This window comes from Phascolarctos cinereus, unplaced genomic scaffold (genome assembly GCF_003287225.1).
Source record: "Phascolarctos cinereus isolate Bilbo 61053 unplaced genomic scaffold, phaCin_HiC Scaffold_8;HRSCAF=390, whole genome shotgun sequence".
In the NCBI taxonomy this organism is placed as follows: Eukaryota; Metazoa; Chordata; class Mammalia; order Diprotodontia; family Phascolarctidae; genus Phascolarctos; species Phascolarctos cinereus.
The window spans coordinates 74,901,849-74,919,201 of NW_027556291.1; the positions used below are offsets into that span (position 1 = coordinate 74,901,849).

The 17,353-nt window shown below is 40.4% G+C and overlaps 1 protein-coding gene across 1 annotated transcript in view; it reads right to left on the minus strand.

Annotated features, from left to right (window-relative positions):
* The window catches only part of LOC110200367 (plasma membrane calcium-transporting ATPase 4-like), a gene marked incomplete at its 5' end in the record, with an annotated part of 92,079 nt that overhangs the window by 59,471 nt on the left and 15,255 nt on the right, over positions 1-17,353 (minus strand). The window lies entirely within an intron of this gene.

Below are 17,353 nucleotides of genomic sequence, written 5' to 3' on the forward strand. Positions count from 1 at the left end.
ATTTTTGATAGAAGCATAGAAAATCTGGGAAGATGGTAAGTATTAATATCAATTTTAGTATGCGTCTTCTGATAAGGTTACAAAAAATTGTACTTTGTCTTGAGCTACTATTCTTTTTTTTTTTATAAATATATAAATTTGTTTATTTTTAGTTTTCAACATTCACTTCCACAAGTTTTTGAGTTCCAAATTTTCACCCCATCTCACCCCTCCCCCCACCCCAAGATGGCATGCATTCTGAATATCCCTTCCCCTAGTCTGTCCTCTCTTCTATCTCTCTCCCCTTCTCTCATCCCCTTCCTCTTCTATTTTCCTGTAGGGCAGGATAGACTTCTGTACCCCATTTCCTGTATTTCTTATTTCCCAGTAGCATGTGAAAACTTTTTTTTAAACATATGTTTTTAAAACTTTAGGTTTCAAATTTTCTCTCTTCCTCCCTCCCCACCCACCCTCATTGAAAAGGCAAGCAACTCAATATAGTTTGTACATGTGCAGTTATGCAAAACACTTCCATAGTAGACATGTTGTGAAAAACTAACTCTTATTTCCCTTAATCCTATCCTCCCTCCCATTTATTCTACTCTTTCTTTTGACCCTGTCCTTCCTCAGAAGTATTTACTTCTGATTACACCCTTTCCCAATCTGCCCTCCTCTCTTATCATCCCCCTGCTCTCTTGTCCCCTTCTCCCCCTATTTTCCTGTAGGGTAAGACAAATTTCCATACCCAATTGAATGTGTATGTTATTCCCTCCTTAAGCCAAATCCTATGAGAATAAGATTCACTCATTCCCTCTTACCTTCCCCCATTTCCCCTCCACTGTAAGAGACTTTTCTTTTCTGTTTTCTTTTGTGAGATAATTTACCCCATTCTACCTCTCCCTTTCTTCTTCTCTGAGTATAATCGTCTCTCATCCCTTAATTTTATTCTCCAGATATGACCCCTTAATCTTAAACTCACCCTGTGCTCTCTCTCTATCTATCTATCTATCTATCTATCTATCTATCTATACATACATAAAATTTTTTTCCTCCAACTACCTTAATACTGACAAAGCTCTCATGAGTTACAAATATCATTTTTTCATGCAGGAATATAAACAGTTCAATCTTAATAAGTCTCTTATGATTTCTCTTTCCTGTTTACCTCTTCATGTTCCACTTGAGTCCTGTATTTGAAAGTCAAATTCTCTATTCAGCTCTGGTTTTTTCATCATGAATGCTTGAAAGTCCTCTATTTCTCTGAATGACCATTTTTTCCCCTGAAGGATTATACTCAGTTTTGCTGGGTAGGTGATTCTTGGTTATAATCCTATCTCCTTTGCCCTTCAGAATATTATATTCCATGCCCTGTGGTCCTTTAATGTAGAAGCTGCTAAATCTTGTGTTATCCTGATTGTGTTTCCACAGTACTTGAATTGTTTCCTTCTGGCAGTTTGTAATATTTTCTCCTTGATCTGGGAACTCTGGAATTTGGCTATGATATTCCTAGGAGTTTTCCTTTGGGGATCTCTTTCAGGGGGATAGCTGTGGATTCTTTCCATTTCTATTTTGCCCTCTGGTTCTACTACATCAGGGCAGTTTTCCTTGATAATTTCTTGAAAGATGATGTCTAGGCTCTTTTTTTGATCATGGTTTTCAGATAGTCCAATAATTTTTAAATTCTCTCTCCTGGATCTATTTTCCAGGTCAGTTGTTTTTCCAATGAGATATTTCACATTGTTTTCTAATTTTTCATTCTTTTGGATTTGTTTTATGGTGTCGTGATTTCTCATAAAGTCATTAGCTTCCAATTGCTCTATTCTAATTTTTAAGGAAGTATTTTCTTCAGTAAGCTTTTGGACTTCCTTTTCCATTTGGCCAATTTGTCTTTTTAGGGCATTTTTCTCCTCATTGGCTTTTTGGACCTCTTTTGCCATTTGGGTTAGGCTATTTTTTAAGGTGTTATTTTCTTCAGTATTGTTTTGGGTCTCCTTTAGCAAGCTGTTGACTTGTTTTTCATGATTTTCTTGCATCACTCTCATTTCTCTTCCCAGTTTTTCCTCTACTTCCCTTACTTGCTTCTCAAAATCCCTTTTGAGCTCTTCCAAGGCCTGGGACTGATTCATATTTTTCTTGGAGGCTTTGGATGTAGGAGCTTTGACTTTGTTGTCTTTCTCTGGTTGTATGTTTTGATCTTCTTTGTCACCAAAGTAAGATAAGTCTGACTCTTTTTGTGCTGCTTGCTCAAGATCCCGGCCAATTACTTGAGTTTTAAACTCTTTGTTAAGGTAAGAGTCCTGCTTCCAATGTGGAGAATGTACTGTCCCAAGCTTCAGGGGTTTGTATAGCTGTTTTCAGAGATACTTGTAGGGACCTGTAAATTTTCAGTTCTTCCAAGGTGGTATGATAAGGGGCAAGGTGTTTACTCCTTTCCTGGCCTGTTCTGTAAGTATGAGGAGGGGTTCTTCTCCACAGCCACTCCAAGCTCCACCACACCAGTGCTCCTCCTCACCCCAGCACTGCTGCCCAGAACTGTGACCCAGATCTGAACACGGGCAAAGCCTCAGCACTGGCAAAGAGATCCCTGCAATCCCTATCTGATCAGCCACTGCATTCCCCCTCAGTCTGTGGGCCGGAAGCTTGGGAAGCAGCTGCGCCCCCCCCAATGCTCTTCAGGAATGAAGCTGAGACCCCGCCTTCCTCTCTCGGCACCGACACAAACAGACTTTTCCCACTGACCTTCTAAGTTGTCTTTGGCATTCGTGGATTCAGGAGTCTGGAAACCTCCACAGCTGCCCGTGATTCAGTCCTCTGAGGCCTCCTCCAGGTTTGCTGAGGCCTGTGCGCCCATGCTGTGCTGCGCTCCACTCCCACCCTGCGCGATACACCTTTCTGATCGATCATCCAGGTTGTCTTGGTCTGGAAATTTGTTTCACTCTGTCTTTTTGTGGGTTCTGCTGCTTCAGAATTTGTTTAGAGCCATTTTTTTTGAGTATTTGGAGGGGTTTGGGGGAGAGCTCAAGCAAGTCACTGCTTTCGCTCTGCCATCTTGGCTCTGCCCCCCTTGAGCTATTATTCTTATAACACTTCAAACCATGTCTCACTGAAATGATATATTTATTATTTTGTTCCTGACTACGGGCAGACCAAATGCGGGAGGACAATTTAGAGACCAAGAATATGTTTAATGGACCTCTTTCTGAGCTTAGCCACTGTCTTCCCTGACTGGGTAAGACCAACAGTATTAAGAAACCCCTGACACAATTCTCCGGTAGGTATTTGGAGGCTGAAGTTCCAATTGCCATAGTTTGCTATTTCCTGACCTGCAGGGAGAGGGCTGGCCTCTTCGTTTCACCTTTGTGTTTCTTTTCTGAATCAGTTTTTCCCGAGTTTTATTGTAACCAATATTTTGTCCCGATGTGCTATAGAAATTGTTGCTAAGAAAAGAGGGATTGTCCCTTGTCAATTAGCCCAGGCTAGAGAAGTCAGTTTAACAATCAACACATGAGAAAGAACAGCTAGATCCTGCTGCCTCAGGCTGAGCATAAGTGGGCATCCTCAAAATTCCCTTTATTCTAAATACTAACATCAGGAGAAAGCAGGGAAAGTAAGACCTTTGTGATCCTACAGTAGTGGTTGGACAGGGAATGAGGGATGGAAGGACGTGGAGTCCAGAGGGAGAATGGTGAGTCTTTGAAAAGGTCACCTGTAGGGTCAAGACTAAGAAGAGGAAAGTGAGACAGGGGTGTCATGCTGGGAGAGAAGTGAATCATGGATATTGCATTGAGGAGGACCTGAGGAGGCCCAGAAAGATGAAGTAACTGGGATTCAAACCTGTGATTCCCAATCATACCATGGTGCCTCCTGTGTGATGCATTGGGAAGGTGAGAGGCCATGTAGGTTCTGCTAAAGGAAGAAAGATAGGGAGGTGGAGGAACAGAAGTATGAGAGAGCCTGACCATGGGGAACGATTTGGAGTTAGAGGTATGAGGTTTCAGAGTGGTAGTGCTGAGGCATTACTCTTCTCTTGGGCACCCAAGGAAAAGGTGAGATACAGATCATAAAAGACGGGAAGAACGATGACCTGGGAGACCAGAATGTTCCAGAGAACATCATGATCAATGTTAAAGTTTTCGGGTATGAGGGGAGAGGTGGTAGGCGAGAGAAAAACCTTCTAACCAGGTCCTAAATCCTTTAAAAAAAAAAAGGAAGACAAACATCTAGGCAGGATTATATAGAATACACATCACAGTGGCTGCCCATCACCTAAAAGATCAAATATTAAATTCTCTAATTAGCTTTTATAACCTCTCCCATTTCATCCTTTCTAATCTTATACCATATTCCCCTGCTTGCTGTCTGATCTAGTGACTGGAGCCTTCTTGTTATTCCTCACACAAGACCCTCCATCTCTCAGTTCCAGGTATTTTCTCTGCCTGTGTCCCTGGAAGAATATCCCTCCTTCACTCTACCCCCTGGCTTCCTCCTAGTCCCAGTTAAAATCCTGCCTACTCAAGAGCCTCTCCCCACCCTCCTCATTGCTGTGCTCCCTCTGCTAACTCCTCTTTTTGAGGGAGCTCCTTGAGGCAAGGGACTGTTTCTGCCTTTCTTTGTATCCTCAGCATAGGGCCTGGCACACACTATAGGCTTAAGAAATGCTTTTTGCCTTGACTCCACATCAAAGGAAGGGAGATTGCTCAGGGATAGGGTTGGGGAGCAAAGCCCTTCCAGCCCCTCCAGCCCCAAAGCATCAGGGGCCTGGTATGTAGTACAAGAAAAAGAGCAGTCAGCAGAAGTGGTCACAGTGACAAGGGATGCAGCATTTTCTAGAGGGATTCCATGAGGGCAGGGAAATGGAAGACTTGGGATAAGATGGGCTCTTTGGTGGGAGAGTGTGAAGAGCAGGGTAGGGCTCAGAGTAGCAGGGGAAAAGGATTTTCACCTCCACAAATGGTGACCTCAAATACCAGAGACAAAGGGGAACCAAGACGGAGTAATTTGCAAGCCACTGAACAGGAAATGCCAGGTGACCAGGTCACTCGGTTCATTAGATTAGGGGAGCAGAGAATCCATGACAATGGTTTGTGAGGAGGTCTTGTGTGAAGGAGCTCCCTCATCTTGGGTTGTGGGTGGGGAGATGCAGCACCATCATGCTTCTGTCCTTCAGCATTGATGTCTTTGGGACAGGAATGGTGGGCACAAGGACCATTTGGTGAAGGGGAGGTCTTTGGGTCCTGGGTAGCAGGCAGCCACTCTGTTGTTTAGTAGAATGACAAAGAGGAGGCAAGTCTGGGGCAGTGAAGGTAGCAGGACCTCTCCCTCCTCTAGCTCCCACCTTCTCAGGCCTTTGGCAGAGTCAGAGATCAGATGCATCCTCTTAATCTCTGTATGTGGCAGGGAATAGAACCTTTGGGAAACAGAGGCCTTCAGTCCCCATGAGGGGCCAAAACTAGGACCTTGCTCCCCCGCTCCATATTCAGACTAAAAAGGGAGCAGGTGTCAGGAATTCAGCACCTCCTGACTCCTCAACATTGTTGGTTAGTACCTGCAAAGACAGAGTGCCTTTTCAGTGGTCATTACAGTGAGCCAGTTGGGAGGGAAGGGGACCTCCAATTCTAGTCCCTGAGTATGGCCTACCCACCTCTGGCTATTGTAATAACATTTAAATATATTTACCTGATTAAAAAAAACCAGAAAATTTAAATAAAATTCAAAATGTATATGGATTTACATAGTAGTAAAAACAGCATCTTTAACATTTTTTTCTATTCCTCTTTGGGTCAGGTTCAAGTAATAATTCAACATAATGTGGTCTAGATACTGAATTTTCATCTAGGTCACAATACTATGGTCACTAAACCTTGTGGTACTTTGGAGAGTCCTGTGGCAACAATAACCAAGATTGCAAGACATTGCCATGGGCATGGAGTGGCCAGTGTGAAAGAGCAGTTCAAGTATGCCACTGCCATAAGGAATGAAGGTCAGTAACTCTAGGTTATCTTCTAGCTGGGAGCCTGTTTATTATGTCTCAGAACTTAAACATTGGTAACATTGGTTTTTTAATTAATTAATTTTATTTTTAGGCAATTGGGGCTAAGTGACTTGCCCAGGGTCACACACCTACTAAGTGTCAAGTGTTTGGTCTGAGGCTCGGATCTGAACTCAGATCCTCCTGACTTCAGTGCCAGTGCTTGGATCTGAACTCAGATCCTCCTGACTTCAGTGCCAGTGCTCTATCCACTGTGCCACTTAGCTGCCCCGGTTTTTTAATTTAAAAAACTCATTTTACTTGGATACACTTGACAAACCCATTTATGTAGTATTTGAAGATTCACAGAAAACTCCATAAAGGTCTCATGAGGGGAGTGGTGCAAATATTGTTTTCTTCTTACCCAGGAGGAAGCTGAAGCCTAGAGAGGTTATAAGTTTGTGGTTAGTGGGAGGAGGATAGAGGCAGACATTCTTATTGGCAGCAACAGGATGGCAGCAACCATCCATTATGGTACGAGAACCCCAAAATATGCAGGATGGCCTCCAAGGCTTAGTGTTATTCTAAGCTTCACTGAGTTCTAAGGAGAAAGAGCTGCCCTAAGACTTTGAGAACACTTCCATAAACTGCAGGTTATCATTTAACAATTTAATACCTCTAAGATTCAGCTCTAAAATCCCTTGAAGCTAGAGAAATTTATTTGAAAAAATTAATGGAATGACCTAGGGTCATTACGTCAGTTCCACTTTGGTACTAATCTAGGTAAGCCTGATCTCACAATGCTTGTAGTCTAATCTATTTTTAGAGTTTTTATAAAAGTTTTTCATTCATCTAATTTTTCTAATTTGAGCAAGGTCATCTATTTTCGCTGTTACATTCCAGAAGGATCATTGGAGTTTGGCTCTTTAATTGAGCATTGATTAAATATCATTTTTCCTTTTACCCATATAGAGTTAAACCTGCCTTGAATTGTTGATGCTAACACAGAGGGTAGCACAACTGTAAAGAGTTCTAGTCTGTTGAGTGGATTCAGAGGAGATTGTAGTTATAGCCATGAGTTAGAGACCATCTTTGCCCTCCCATGGATGCAGCTGGACTTCAAGTCCATTTATGTTCAGGAGCTGCAGGAGCCTTCCTTGCAGGGTAGTGGGTGGGGACTTTAGGTTCCATGTCTACTGCTGTAGAATAATTCATCTGAAATAATTAAGTTACTGGTCTTAGGAGAACACAGCCAGCCCTTAGTCCAGAGGCAAGGAACACCATCTTCATTCAATCATGTTTATTCACTCTCCTTTTAATAAGATGTATTTTTCTGTTGAGGATGTATTTATCTGGTCAGATATTTAACATTCACTTAGAAAATATTGTCAAGAGTTGAGAGCAAAAATTTTTAAATGACTGTTTCAGAATTTATTATACATATTAAATAATTTTATCCCTTAAAATCCTGGTTTCTACCAGAATTAACCTACTGTCTAGCAAATATTACATATTCTAAGTAAGGTACCTGCTACCTTCCTGATATGCTTTGTGTTCAACTCGTAACTGTGGTGATTCTTACAATTAAAGCTGGATTCTAAGGAAACTCAAACTAGCTTTGTTTTCATATATAATTAGACATAAAAATTAGAGATGGTTTATATATGCATATGTGTATGCGCACACATATATAAATAGATATATAGGTATATATCACTACTAATGATAAGGATAATAAATACTGGCACTATTTCCCATAAGCTAAATGTAAAATTAATCACCATTATATGTGTGTATATACACACACATATGTCTTCCCCTGGGAAACAGGAAAGAACTGCATTAAATTAAAATTTTTTCTCTAAAAAAAGTTTTATCATTTCCAGACACCAACATCAAGACAAAAGTGGAATGTAGTATGGTAACAGAATTCACTGATCACATTTGTGTGACTATGGATGCTGAGCTAATTACGTTTCTTCATGACTTAGTGTCAGCTTATCTTAAAGAAAAAGAAAAAGGTAGGCAGTGCATTCTCTTTTGAAAATTCAGTGAAAATGTCTTCATTATGTGTATGTCATTTTCCAAAGAATTATGATAAGAGTAGAATATGAGCCCCTTGAGAGCAGGGATTGTTTCATTATTCACTGTTTTGAATCTTCAGTGGCTGGTGCTTAAAAAAAAAAAACCCTTGTTCAATTGGGGAATGGTTGAACAAGTTGTGTTATATGAATGTAATGTAATAATATTTTGCTATAAGAAATGATGAGCAGGCAGACTTCAGAAAAACCTGGAAAGACTTACATGAACTGAAGCTGAGTGAAGTGAGTAGAACCAGGAGAACATTGTGCACAGTAACAGCCACATTGTGCAATGACTGACTTTGATGTACTTAGCTCTTCTCAGCAGTGCAAGGATCTAAAACAACTCCAAAAGACTCATAATGCTATCCACATTCAGAAAAAGAACTATGGAGTCTCAATGCAGATCAAAGAATATTATTTGCTCTCTTTTTTTTTCATTTTGTTTTGTTTCTTCTTTCTTGTGGTTCTTCCCATTGGTTCTAATTCTTCTTTACAACATGACTAATGTGACAATATGTTTAATGTGAATGTATATATAGAGCCTTTACCAGATTGCATACCATCTTGGTGGGGGGGGAGAAGAAAATTTAAAACTCAAAATCTTATGGGAGTGAATGTTGAAAATTAAAAATAAATAATTTTTAAAAACCACTTGTTTATTGATTAATTAATGTATTGGTAGAGACGGAACATTTTAGCTCCCTCAGTTATACTCAATCAGGCAGAATTGATTGGCAGTAAATTAATATGGTCACATAGTCAACATTGGCCATCTGCTAGGTTAGAGGTGGGGAACCTGTGGCCTTGAGGGCCCTTTGACAGAATCAAAACTTCCCAGAACAAACTCTTTTATTAAGGAGATTTGTTCTGGGAAGTTTGGATTCATTCAGAGGGCTGCATTTCAGGACCTAGAGGACCACATGTGGCCTCAAGGCTGCAAGTTCCCTACCCCTGTGCTAGGTCCCATGGGGGACACCAGGGAAACAAAACAAAACAAAAGATCACTTACAGCATAGACAGGCATTGAAAGAAAGAGGCCAGATTATGAGTGTGTACACAATACAAGAGTCTGCCTTTGTCAGGTCACATCTGGAGTATTATGTTCAGTTTTGAATGCGAGCTGCAGGAGGGCCTGAATTTGTAAGAAACTTGAGATCATACTGGGTAGAGACCAGCTGGAAGAACTGTCAGTGTCTGTCCTGGAGGAAGGTAGACATAGAGGGGGCATGATGGCTGACTGCTAGGATTCAATGCTAGGATTTAGCCTTGTGAGGAGGCTCAAACTTGTTCTGCTTGGCCCTCAGAGGTAGAAGCAGGAACAGCAGGGAGAAGTTTCATCCAGGCAGAATTCAGCTTGATGTAAAGACAAACCTTTTCTTGATTAGAGCTGTCTAAGAGTGGAAGCAGCATCTATGGTGGTAGTGAGGTCTCCCTTTGATAGGGCCTTGAAGGTGAGTCTGAATTTCTACTTGTTGGGAAGATGATAAAGCACAGAGCAGGTGAACCAGGACCACCGCTACTATCTTCTCGATCTGAGTTTCTGCCATTGGTGTGTCCTAAGACACATCAAAACTGGGACTGATGAGTTCTGCAGAGCTGAGAGTAAGCATCCAGAAAAGAGAGAAGGATGAAGGACTGAGGAGGAAGTAGAAGAAAAACATTGAGCTGACAATCACAGGGGGCCAAGGAGTTTCAAAGGTTCAGAAGTGGTTAACCTTGGTTAATGCCTATTACAGCAAAAAACCAAAATGTTGTAACAAACATAGCAAAAAATAAGACCTAAGAATAGTCTAAGAGGCCTAGAAGCACCAAAGCCTAACTGAAATATTCACAAGAGTCCACATGGTATCAGTAGCTCTAGTCCACTGGAGGCAGCACTTGAACCAAATGGAATTAAATCAAAAGTAGAGTATTCATATCAGAACCTACCTCCTCCAGCAATTTGAAATTATGCCCAAAGGGACATGAAACTGTTTATGACCTTTGATTCAGCAGTAGCACTACTGGGTTGGATCCCAAAAAGATTTTGAAAAAAGGGAAAATGTTTATAGCAGCTCTTTTTGGGGTGACAAAGAACTGGAAATTGAGTGGATGCCCATCAATTGGGGAATAGCTGAACAAATCATGAATGTGATTATGATGGAATATTATTGTGTAATAAGAAATGATGACCAGGATGGTTTCAGAAAAACCCAGGAAAACTTATATGAACTGATACAGAGTGAAGTGAGCAGAACCAGGACAATATTGTATATAATAATAGCGATATCATACAATGATCAACTGTGAATGACTTAGCTATTTCCAGCAACACAAAGATCCGAGAGAGTTCTGAAGGACTACGATGAAAAATGCCGTCTACCTCTGAAAGAACTGATAGAAGCTGAGTGCAGATCAATTAATATTTTTTCTTTTTTACATTTTATTTTTAGATTTCAATATTCACTTTTATAAGATTTTGAATTCTAAAGTTTTCCTCCTCCATCCCTTCCCCTTCCCCAAGATGGCATGCAATCTGATATAGGATACACATGTACAATCATATTAAACATATTTCCACATTAGTCATGTTATAAAAGAAGATTCAGAACAAAATGGAAAAACCATAAGAAAAAAAAAGAGCAAATAGTATGCTTTGATCTGTATTCAGACTCCACAGTTCTTTCTCTGGATGTGGATAGTATTTTCCATCATGAGTCTTTTGGAGTTGTCTTAGATCCTTGCATTGCTGAGAAGAGCCAAGTCTATCAAAGTTAGTCATCGAACAATATGGCTGTTACTGTGTACAATGTGTTCCTGGTTCTGCTCACTTCACTCAGCATCAGTTCATGCAAGTTTTTCCAGGTTTTTCTAAAGTCCACCTGCTCATGATTTCTTATAGCATATTACATTTCTATAGCACAACTTGTTCAGCCATTCCCCAATTGATGAGTATCCCTTCAATTTCCAATTCTTGGCCACCACAAAAAAGAGCTGCTATAAATATTTTTGTCCATGTGAGTCCTTTTCCCATTTTTATGATTTCTTTGGGATATAGACCTAGAAGTGGTATTGTTGGATCAAAGGGTATGCACAGTTTTATAAAAAAAACCTTTGGGCATAGTTCCAAATTGCTCTCCAGAATGGTTGGATCAGTTCACAACTCCACCAAAAATGCATTAGTGTTCCAATTTTCCCAAATCTTCTCTAACAATTATTATTTTCCTATTTTGTCATGTTAGCCAATCTGATAGGATGATGTGGTACCCCAGAGTTGTTTTCATTTACATTTCTCTAATCAATAGTGATTTAGAGCATTTTTATATGACTACAGAGAACTTTAATTTATTCATCTGAAAACTGCCTTTTCATATCCTTTGATCATTTATCAACTGGGGAATGACTTGTATCCTTATAGATTTGACTCAGTTCTCTATATATTTTAGAAATGAGGCCTTTATCAGAGACACTGGCTGTAAAAATTGTTTCCCAGCTTTCTGCTTCCCTTCTAATCTTGGTTGCATTGGCTTTGTTTGTGGAAGACCTTTTTAATTTAATGTAATCAAAATGACCCATTTTGCATTTTATAATGTTCTCTATCTCTTGTTTGTTCATAAATTCTTCCATTTTCCATAGATCTGACAGGTAAACTATTCCTTACTCTCCTAATTTGTGTATAATATCACCCTTTTGTACCCATTTTGACTTTATCTTGGTATACAGTGTAAGATGTTGATCTATGCCTAATTTCTGCCATAGTATTTCCATATTTTTTCCAGTAGTTTTTTCAAATAGTGAGTTCTTATCCCAGAAGTTGGAGTCTTTGGGTTTTATCAAACAGTAGATTACTATAGTCACTGACTACTGTGTCTTGTGTACCAACCTATTCCACTGATCCACTACTCTATTTCTTAGCCAGTACCAAGTAGTTTTAATGATTGCTACTTTATAGTACAATTTAAGATCTGGTATGGCGATGCCACCTTCCCTTGCATTTCCTTTCATTAATTCCCTTGATATTATGGACCTTTTGTTCTTCCACATGGATTTTGTTATTATTTTGTATAGCTCTATAAAACAATTTTTGGCAATTTGATTGGTATGGCACTAAATAAGTAAATTAATTTAGATAGAATTGTCATTTTTTATTATATTAGCTTGGCCTGCCCAAGAGCAACTGATATTCCAGTTATTTATATCTGACTTTTTTTGTGTAAAGTGTTTTGTAATTGTGTTCATAGAGTTCCTGGGTTTGTCTTAGCAGGTAGACTCCCAAATATTTTATATTCTCTATGGTTACTTTAAATGGAATTTATCTTTCTATCTCTTGCTGCTCCATTTTGTTAGTAATATATAGGAATGATGATGATTCATGTGGGTTTATTTTATATCCTGCAACTTTACTATAGTTTTTAATTATTTCAAGTAGTTTTTTAGTTGATTCTCTAAGTATACCTTCATATCATCTGTAAAGAGTGATAGCTTTGTTTCTTCATTGCAATTCTAATTCCTTCCATTTCTTTTTCTTCTCTTATTGCTAAAGCTAACATTTCTAGTACAATACTGAATAACAGTGGTATTAATGTTTCACCCTGATCTTATTGGAAATGCTTCTGGCTTATCCCCCTTACATGTTTGTTGATGGTTTTAGATAGATGTTTCTTATCATTTTAAGGAAAACTCTATTGATTCCTATGGTCTCTAGTGTTTTTAAAAGGAATGGGTGCTGTATTTTGTCAAAAGCTTTTTCTGTATCTATTGAGAAAATCACATGATTTCTGTTATTTTTCTTCTGTTATATGGCCACTTATGCTGACAGTTTTCCTAATGTTGAACCAGCCCTGCATTCCTGGTATAAATCCCACCTGGTCATAGTATATTATCCTTGTGATAAGCTGCTGTAATATCTTTGCTAATATTTTATTTTAAAATTTTGCATCTGTATTCATTAGGTAAATTGGTCTTTAATTTTTTTTTCTGTTTTGGCTTTTCCTGGTTTAGGTATCAGCACCATATTTGTGTCATAAAAAGAACTTGGTAGGACTTCTTATTTGCCTATTTCCCCAAATAGTTTATATTGTATTGGAATTAATTGTTCTTTAAATGTTTGGTAGAATTCACTTGTAAGTCCATCTGGCCCTGGAGATTTTTTCCTAGAAAGTTCAATTATGCCTTGTTCAATTTCTTTTTCTGAAGTGAGGTTTTTAAGCATTTTATTTCCTCTTCTGTTAATCTGGACAATTTATTTTTATAAATATTTATCCATTTCACTTATACTGTCAGATTTATTGGCATACAGTTGGGCAAAATAGATCCATATTATTGCTTTAAATTCCTCTTTATTAGTGATGAATTCACCCTTTTCATTTTTGATACTAGTAATTTGGTTTTCTTCTTTCTTTCTTTTTAAATGAAACTAACCAGGTTGTGTGGATGCTAGGAATACACGTGGTGGTGTTGCCAGATGCATGGCAGGCCAGCCTGGCTCTCAGCCCTATTTTCTGCAATCTATAGCATCCTGATTGTTCCTTGCACTGACACTCCATCTCCCACCTTCAGGAATTTTTCCTGGCTGTCCCCCCTGTCTGGAACACTCTCCCTCTCCCTCCTTATCTCTTCCTCCTGGCTTCCCTGGCTCCTTTCAAGTCTCAGTTAAAATCCCACTTTCTGCAAGAAGTCTTTCCCAATCCCCCTTAATCTTAGTGCATTTCTGTCTCCAATTTGTCCTCTATATAGCTTGTTTATACATACACTAGTTGTTTTTACGTTGCTTCCACTAGACTGTGACTCTGCCCTGTCATCAGCTCTCAGAGGTCCAGGGAATTCTTGCACACTCTTAGTTGGAAAACAGATATTGACCCGCTGCTCACTCCCAAATCCTCCCAAGGAAGAAATCATCCCTCTGGATGCTGATGGCTGGCTAGGGGGTTTGCAGAGGATCTCAATTCCCCTTCATTCCAGTGGCTTCCTTCCGTTGATGACCTCCAATTTATTCTGTATACCACTTGTTCTATATATGACTTCCCCATAGGAATCTTGTTTGCAGGTTGTTTCATTTCTCCTTCTCATCTCTCTCCCCCCCCCCCCCATTAGGCTGTGAGCTTCCTGAGGGCAGGAGTTGGCTTCTGCCTTTCTTTGTATACCCAGTGACTAGTGCAGTGGGCACTTAATAAGTATTGATTGATTGATTGTCTCCTCCGTTAGACAGTGAGCTACTGAAGGCCAGAGTTTTGCCTCTTTTTAGTATCCTCAGGGACTAGCACACAGTAGGCATTTAATACATGTTTATGAGGGACTGGCTGTCCCAAGTGAGGGCATCCTGGTGGGCAGTACTGATGTGGGTACAAAGAGTGCCCTAGGATTAAAAATAATAGTAAAGTTTACTTTCCCGGGCCCTCTGAGGGGGTTTGAGGCTCCTTCTGTAGCCCATCCTGTACCTTGAGATCCTAGAACTTGAGAACTTCTCAAGTCCTTTTCCCTTAATCTTGAAATGCCATACAACTTGTACCAAGAGAATTGCCTTTATCTCCCTTACCCTGTGTTCCTTATCCTGTCATTCCTCTTTCTCATCCTGTGTCATGGACAATTTTTCCTTATCTTGTAAAGCAACCATCTTCCTCATCTGGTTTGTTCTTACCCTGTCCCTAATCTCCAACCCCCATAAGAAATCCTAAAAATATGTTGTCATCCTACAGGCTGTGTAGCTTTCTGTCTATATAAGCCTGGGTCTTTTCCTATATCGACACCTTTGTTTAGCTCCTTGCTAACCTCAGGCCCATGAAGCTTTCATGAAATAAAGCTCCCAATGGCTACAGAGAAGGTCTAAGTGAATTCTTTTACACCTGAATGAGCTCTCCCAACTCTAAACCTCAACATAAAATGGTGTTGAAACCCGGGAGTCCAAATATTAATTGGACTCTGCTGATCTTCTGGCCACTGGGATAACAGATAAGTGCCTTTTTCTTTGTTTTCTTCCCCAGATCTTTTCTGCTCCTACTGTCTCTTTGGCTGAGAGACCCCTGGAGTGCCTAGACACTGCCAGGAGCATCTGAAGCTCTACTGACCTCTGAGGGGTCAGTTGGACTGTTGACCCTTGTATAAAGGGATGCCCTTGAGGTGGGTCAGTCACATTTTTTCCTCTCAAGTGTCTTGGGACACTAAGACAAGCGAGAGGCTGCTAGGAGACTGTTAGGATGGTAAATTTGGGGAATGAGATCTTAAAGAAAAGTGCCTAGTGTTCCATTGTAGCACAGCCTGACCTCAATGTAATCTAGAAAAATAATTTGTAAAGGCGATTACTAAACAAGACAAGCTTAGTAAGAAATTTGGTCTCCAAAACTTAAAGAAAAGGCACCTTGCTCTGCTTGAGAAGACTTTTATTTCCCCTGCACCCTGGTTTTCCCTGTGTTGTTTCTTCCTCACCCCCTCAGGATGTTGGGGAGTCAGGTAGGTGGGACTTCAGATCTGGTTTTCTTTGGGGGTCCCTGTGATCCATTTCAGGGTTTCCATGCCCTGTGGGCCTTTATGTTTGGTTTTCTTTGGGGGTCCTTGTACTCTGGTTTCTGAAGAAGTCTCGAGGTTTGGGGGTGCTGCTGGGGGAACCCCCAAGATTGTTATGCCGGGCTCTGCCTGAAAGAATTCTACTCAAATCTTCTTCCAGCCAGAGAAAAAGTTTCTTAGTGATAAAACATATAGGCCAGGTGATGCCAGTGGGGACGAGTGGGCATGAGAAAGTCTCAGCCTTTTGGACATGAGAGATTCTCAGCCCCTGAATGGGGACCAGGGTGGATCTTATATAGTAACTTTTTTGCTAAAGTAACTTTGGGTGGCCAGAGGAGGGGGATGGGAAAAGGGTCTAGGTAAGAATTCCAACTGGAAGGTCTGAGAGATTGAATAGACAATGGGAATAGATAATGAAGGGAACTGGAAAGCATCTGCATAAGATCAAAAGGGTGGGGCTAGGGCTTTCATAGGGAGATAAGGGGAGTCCACTAGGGGAGTCGATAAGGAACCCTTTGAGAACAGAGTAAGGGCTTTCTGGGGCCCATAGACAAAAGGGAGCCAGATTCCCTTTGGGGCAAGGGAATAAGATCTTGGCTTGGGCCCACCCCATCAGTTTTGAGGTCTCATTTTCTAGTACATGCAGCTCAAAATTCCCAGGAGGATGGGAATGGAGAGCTGGAATGCTTATTAAGGCTTATCTGATAAGTCACAAAGACGACAGAAGGAACTACAGATCCTCTCCAGCCTCCTCTCTCTCCCTATCCCTTTTCTCACCCTGTAGTTGGGATGTCTCTCCAAGCACCTAGGAAGGCCTGACCTCTCAGGTCCCATTAGATCAGACAGCTACAAGGCTGTCTCACACTCAGCCTGACCTCTCAGCCTCTCGGTCCAGCAGTTTGAGGCCATGGACCTGGGCACACCTTCCAAAGCATAGAGGACAGACTCCCTATCTGGAAGCATATGCCCAATTCTGTCAATTCTCTCAATTCTCTTGGAACTAGGAAATTGGGAAAACTACAATTGCTCCCTTCCCTCTACACACTGAGACTCCTGGGAACTCCAGCTCAAGGAAGTAAAAGGTTATTTGGAGCTGGGAATTGTCACCATGTGCCTCAAAAAAATGTGCATTTATGGCTAATTATCTTTTCTTTTAAAGTGCTAAGAGTATTGGGCCTTAGAAATTAAAATGTTTTCATTAGTGATTATGAATCCAGATCTGATTTGCTCATCCAACTAAATTTAAGGTCACCTGATGGTAACTAACTGGTTCTGTTTCAAGTTTAAATACATGATAATTGCTTGTAGTATTGGTTATGTTGTGGGCTGAGAGGTTGAGAGGTTGTGACCCCTCAAAGACCGGAGTACAGGACTGGTCTTCTGGAATGAATTCACAGACTCAAATATTCTTTAATCCAAGGTGACAAAGATTTATTGTTGCACTTTTCAGTGGGCAAGGATTTTTAAAGGATCCTGCAACCTTAGAGAGGTACAGGTAAAGTTTATATAGGATAAAATGCTATAAAACATATGTCAAATATGCTAACTAGGGGATTCAGGGTGGGATTAAGGAGTGGTTAAGGAGTGGTCAGTTCTCAATTGAAACTGAAGATAAGAAAAGTCCCATTATTCAAGAGAGTATCTGGTCCCAGACATCCTGGGCCCAGTGATAACAAACAGGAAGAATACTGATCAGCTCTATCTGGTCCTGGAATTTGCTGACACAGGAAGGGGTGTTTTTAGTTCACTCAGAGAGAAAAAAATTAATTTAGGTTTTTGGCCCTTATTAGGGCTCAATTGATCTTAAATGATTATCAAGGGACAGTGTTTTTGAGGCTAGGGA